The following is a 5636-nucleotide window of genomic DNA, read 5'->3' as shown; positions in this document are numbered from 1 at the left end:
TCCATATATATGTAAATATATGCAAATACATACAAAAAGATATGAATCCAGGTCAATCAAGAGAAAAGGTATATCTGTCAGAGTCTGGAGGTCACCAAGCGTGGGCTTCCAGGAATCCTCTCCCGAGTCCTACAAGGTGCACTTGATTCCCCCTCAACAAATTGCAGCAATACGTAAGATAATTTTTCTACCACAGAATCTCACTCAAGCTTATGACCAGAGTTTTTATTGGGGTTTTTTTAAGGTACCGTGTGTCTATGACATTGTAATTTATGAAATTTTAAACCCACCAGAGAAAGGAAGGTGTTCACCATCAATTACACTGCTTGCAGAATCTAGATGAGCAGGAACAGAATGGTTCAGGCTCTGTGCATACACAAGAGTAATATCTAAGAATTCAGTTATCAAGAACCAGAAAAGGGCCAATTATACAAGCCAGCTTTTTTGAGAATATGCAACATTTAAGCAACCAGGCATTTGAGTTAACTCTTCCACACATATTTATCCTGTTGATGTAATTTAGCCTCTGTCAAAGAGGCTTACCTAATGGGCTCAGGATAAGTGGCCATAGAATCAAGAAGAGAAGCTCTGTATGGACTCAGCTATATGGACTTTGTCTTATCAAAACTGATTTGACTGCTACTGTCAACTGTTCAGTTTTCCAAAGGCAGAAAAAAATTTCAAAAATTTTCAAAAGCCAGCATTTATTGTCAGGGTTATTTAGTGGACAACATTCTATCACCAACAGGGCAGCTATTCGGCCTTCAGAGACAGATACTCATTTGTGTTTTGGATTAGCTTTCCCTAACTTCTAAGTTTCTTCCAGCAACAACAATCAATGGTTCATATTAGTATGGGTCTAAATTTGGACTATGTTTCATGGTATGTATTGAATTCAGATAGTATAAGTTCTCAAAGTTTTTTTTTTTTTTTAATGTTTTACAAAAGTTGCAGCTCTTTTAGAAATTGTCTAGCAGGCTTTCTGGCTATTATCAGAACTCCTCCACACCCTCAAAGAAAAAAAAATTTACATTGTGCCTGGTGCAGTAGTGCACATCTGTAATCTTAGCTACTCAGGAGGCCGAGGCAGAATAATTCAAAATTGGCAAGTGTGAGTCCAGCATGGGCAAAATAGCGAGACCTGTCTCAAAATAAAATAAAAAGGGATGGGAATGTAGTTTAGAGGCCCCTGGGTTTAAACCCTAGTACTGAAAATAAGTTTTTACAATATATTATAATTCATTTTCATTTCCATGTATGTATAAATATTAGAATTATATTATCAATAACTAAAAATTTATTGCTGATATTTTTGTGTGCAAGAGTGTTATATTTAAAAATCATTATGGGGAAAATAAATATATTTATTATGTTGGATCTTTCATTCCACGAACATGATACATCAAGTTTATTTGGGCCTTCATTGATTTATTTCATCAGTATTTTGCAGTTTTCAGCACATGTAATCTACATTTTTTTTGTTAAAATCATATCTAAGTATTTTTGTGCTAATATAAATAATACTGTTTTATAATTTTGACTTTTATTTGTTCACTGCAAGAATACAGAAGCATGATTGATATATACATGTATTGATGAGGTATCCTGTGATCTCCAATTCATTTAATACTCCTAGAGTGTTTTTTAATAGATTCTTGGGATTTTTTCCATTAATAATAATGGTGTTTTTGATTAAAGATACTTTTGCTTTTTCCTTTCTAATCAATCTATCACCACTAAATGCAGTAATGGCTTTAAGGATTTTTTTTTGTAGATGCCCTTCTATTCCTATTTTGCTAAAATTGTTATGAAGAATGAATATTGAATTTTATAAAATATTTTTGGTAAATCTATTGTTCAGATTGTTTTTCTTCTTTAGTGTTAATATCGTAAGTTATATTGACTGGTCTTAAATTTTGAGTCAGCTTTCCATTCTCGGGATAAATCATGTAGTCAAGATACTTTAGCCCTTTTATATGTTGTTGGATTTGACTTCCTAATATTTTGTGGAGAATTTTTGTGTCTGTGCTCATGGTATTAGTCTACTTTTCTTTCTCATTAAGACTTTGTCTGATTTTGCTTTGCAGGAGAGATATTGATTTAATTTTCTTTTCTTACAAGGCTTTTGCTTGTTTTGTGTGAGTAATCAATCTCATAAAATAAATTGTGAAGTATTCCCTCATCTTTTGGTTTTTTTTTTTTTTTTTTTTTTTTTTTTGCCTTAAACAATTGGTAGAATTCATCAAATTAACTGGGTTTGGAGACTGGTTTGCTGAAAGTTTTTGACTAAAATTCAATTTCTCTTTTAGGTATAGGACTAAACAACTTACCAAATTTTTCTTATTTGCCTTCTTTCTGGAGGTAATTTTGATAGTTTCCAAAGAATGAGTCCATTTAATCTCTAAGAGTCAAATTTGAAGATATGGTGTATTTGTAATATTCCCTATTGTTCTAACACTTTTAACGTCCTCTTTTCTATTTCTGATATTGATCATTTTGTTTCTAATTTTTTTTTCTGGGACAGTATGGATAGTGGTTTAGCCATTTTATTTTTAAAGAATCCGTGTCTTATTTCATTGTGCTTTCTCTCTCTTTTTTTTTTTTTCCTATTTTCAATTTCATTGATTTCTGCTCTTGATAGTTTTCTTCTTTCTGGTTTCTTTGGGCTTAATAAGTCTTCTTTTTTTGGTCTCTTAAGTTAGAAGTTTAGATTATAGATTCAAGGCCTTTATTCTTTTCTATTGCACATACTCAGTATTATAAATCTTTCTGTAAGCATTGCTATACCTTTAAAACACAAATTTTATGTTAGGTATTTATTTTTATTCAGTTAAAAATATATATTCTATATGCTCTTGAGACTTTTTCTTTCATCAATGGGTTCTAGAGAACTGTGTGGATCAATTTTCAAATATTTGAGTATGCTCCAAAACACCTTTCTCTTATTAATGCATTATGTGTGGGAGATCAACCTTGCACGGGTCACACTCCTCAGCTGGGTGCTGAGGTGCTCAATCACAGAAATGTGGCAGAGCTTTCCCCGCCCTCCTTGGGTTCGAGGGTTGTTGTCTCATGCATGGGTGTGTCTTGCTACAGCCCCATGAGTAGAGCTATGCTCACCTGTTCCCTTGTAATATAACCCCTTGCCCTGTTTAGGATAGAATCTTCCATGGAAGTGCCTTGTGTGTGTCCCCTTCTCTTACTGTGCCCTTTGGGTGTGGCCTACCCAGGTGTCAGTAAACCTGCTGACAGTGGACATCATGAAGCTAGACTCAGCCCCCTGAAACCTGACCCCTTGCCTCATTTGAATATCTTCTCCTCAATAAAAGGGGTCAGCGCGTGCTCTTGCTCTCTGCAGACCCTTAAGGTCAGAGGAGCTGTCACAGCGACCCCAAAGAAAAAGGTATTTGTGTCTCTTGTGTGGTTATTTTGTGCAGCCCAATTAGCCCAAATTAACTAGAGTGACCCCTGAGACTTTTAGTCACACAAAAACCCGGCAATTAGGTCACAAAATGCCCTTTGTATGATTTTAACTCATTAAAATCTGTTAAGGTTTGTTTTATGGCTCAGCCTATGGCCTATTGCTATGAATATTCCATGTACACTTGAGAATAATATGTATGCTTCTATTCTCAGGTGGACGTTCTATAAATACCAGTTAAACCAAATTGGTTTTAGTGGTTGCAGGTCTCTGATGTCTTCTCAGATTTTCCATTTGTTCTATTGTTTACTGAGAGGAAAGAGTTGATGTTTCCATGTGTATTGTGGATTTGCCTATTTCACCTTTCTCTTCTATGTTTCTGCTTCATTATTTGACCCTCAGTTTTGTAATAAGGTCCAATACATCTAGAGTCATTTTGTCTTTTTGATGAACTTCACCTTTTGTCCTCATGTAATATCCCTTTAATCCCTAGTAATCTTTCTTGTTCTAAAGTCTACTTTGTCTAAAGTTAATATAATTACCTTATCTTTCTTTGATTAGTGTTTCTTGATCTTTTCTTTCATATAATGTTTATATACACTACAATACATTGAGTGGATTTCACATAATGGCATACCGTTGTGTCTTCTATTTCAATTCAATCTGAAAACCTCTTTTCTTAATTATTATATCTAGACCACTTACAATTATTGTGATTATTGACCTATCAGATTTAGATCTATCATTTTGTTATTTGTTTCCTCTGTTCACCCTTTCTGTGCCTTCCTTTAGAATGTCTGACAATATTATAGTATCCTATTTTAATTTATTTTTTTACTTTTTAGCTCCTTGTATATTTTGGTGGTGGTTCTGTTGTTCCTTCAGGGATTATTATAATGACTTTTATAATCTATTTGGAGTTAATATTTTATCACTTAAAAAAAACTGAGATGCCTGACCACCAAATAGGTTTCATGGTCCCCTTCATTTTCTTTATGTTCAGGCTATCATATTTATTACAACTACATACATTGAAAATCCCATATTATTGTGTTACAAGTTTTGCTTTTGACACTCATATATTTTAAAGACTTTAAGAAGAGAAAGTAGTCTATTATATCTACTCAGTTATTTTCCATGTCTGTTGTTCTTTATTTCTGAAGTTCCAAGTTTCTCTCTGATATCATTTCCCTTTACCCTGAAGATATTTCTTTAGCATGTCTCTTAGAACACACATGTGGCAACAGATTCTCTTAAAATTCATTTACCTGAAAATGATTTTATTTAGCCTGAATTCTTGAAAGATATTTTTACTGAAAAATCATGCTATCTTCAAAGCAGCACTGAGAAGGGCAGGATATGAAGATTCATTTAGTCTAATCCCTTAGCTAAAAAATTGAAAAACTGCCAATTGGATGAATGTAAAAATGAACCTCATTTTTCCTTAAGTGACTCAATGTTGCTTCTTAAGGGACTAGTCAACTTAAGGAGGACAGCACTATATTTTCCATTCTGATAAGCTTGGGCTAATCTGATAATCTGTCAGTCAGATTCAGAATTTATTACCATTAGTCATGTTTGAGATTTATGTTCAATGCGAGGGAGGGATTTTTATATTCAATGGAAAATGTGTGACCTGTTCTCTGTGCCTCCACTCTACCCTCAGTCAGGGCACCCATATGCAAGGTGATGCTTTGGGCATGATCCAGAGAAAGCAATCCCCTTCTCAACGGTGGCTTCATTTTCCTTCTGTGGCTGGAATGATTAAACTCTGAGTTTGGCAGTTTGGTTTCTCACCCAACCAGTGAGATGCTGGCTCTGTCCTGTAGCACACTAATGATCTATTATGCTCATCTGGGCATTTCAACCATGCATAATTCTAGTGTCAGCATCCTAAAGGGTGAAAACAAGCAGATGCAAGTTCACGGTTATAGTCTAGAAGCAAATCTCAAATCCAAGGGGAAACAGTAAGGGGAGATCTTGACCCACCTCTCACCTGTGTTAGTCAGTTTTCCACCACTATAACAAATATCTGAGATAATCAATTTACAAAGAGAAAAGGTTTATTTTACCTCAGGATTTAAGGGATATCAGTCCATGATTGGTCAGTCCTGTTGCTCTGGGCCTGAGAAAGCACATCATGGTGCCAGCATGGTACTGGCTCATTTCATGGCTAGCATTAAAATAAATAAATAAAAAAGAAAGAGAAAGAGGA

General features: G+C 34.5%; 1 non-coding gene across 1 annotated transcript; it reads left to right on the top strand.

Moving 5' to 3' along the window:
• Positions 1-943: 943 nt before the first annotated feature.
• Positions 944-1005, top strand: LOC120885979 (U7 small nuclear RNA). The gene has a single exon (XR_005728764.2). It is a non-coding gene; the product is annotated as a U7 small nuclear RNA (small nuclear RNA).
• Positions 1006-5636: the final 4631 nt, after the last annotated feature.

The sequence above is a fragment of the Ictidomys tridecemlineatus genome, chromosome 1 (genome assembly GCF_052094955.1).
Source record: "Ictidomys tridecemlineatus isolate mIctTri1 chromosome 1, mIctTri1.hap1, whole genome shotgun sequence".
Lineage (NCBI taxonomy): Eukaryota > Metazoa > Chordata > Mammalia > Rodentia > Sciuridae > Ictidomys > Ictidomys tridecemlineatus.
The sequence above is the reverse complement of the archived record's forward strand: the minus strand, read 5'-3'. Positions and strand labels throughout refer to the sequence as shown.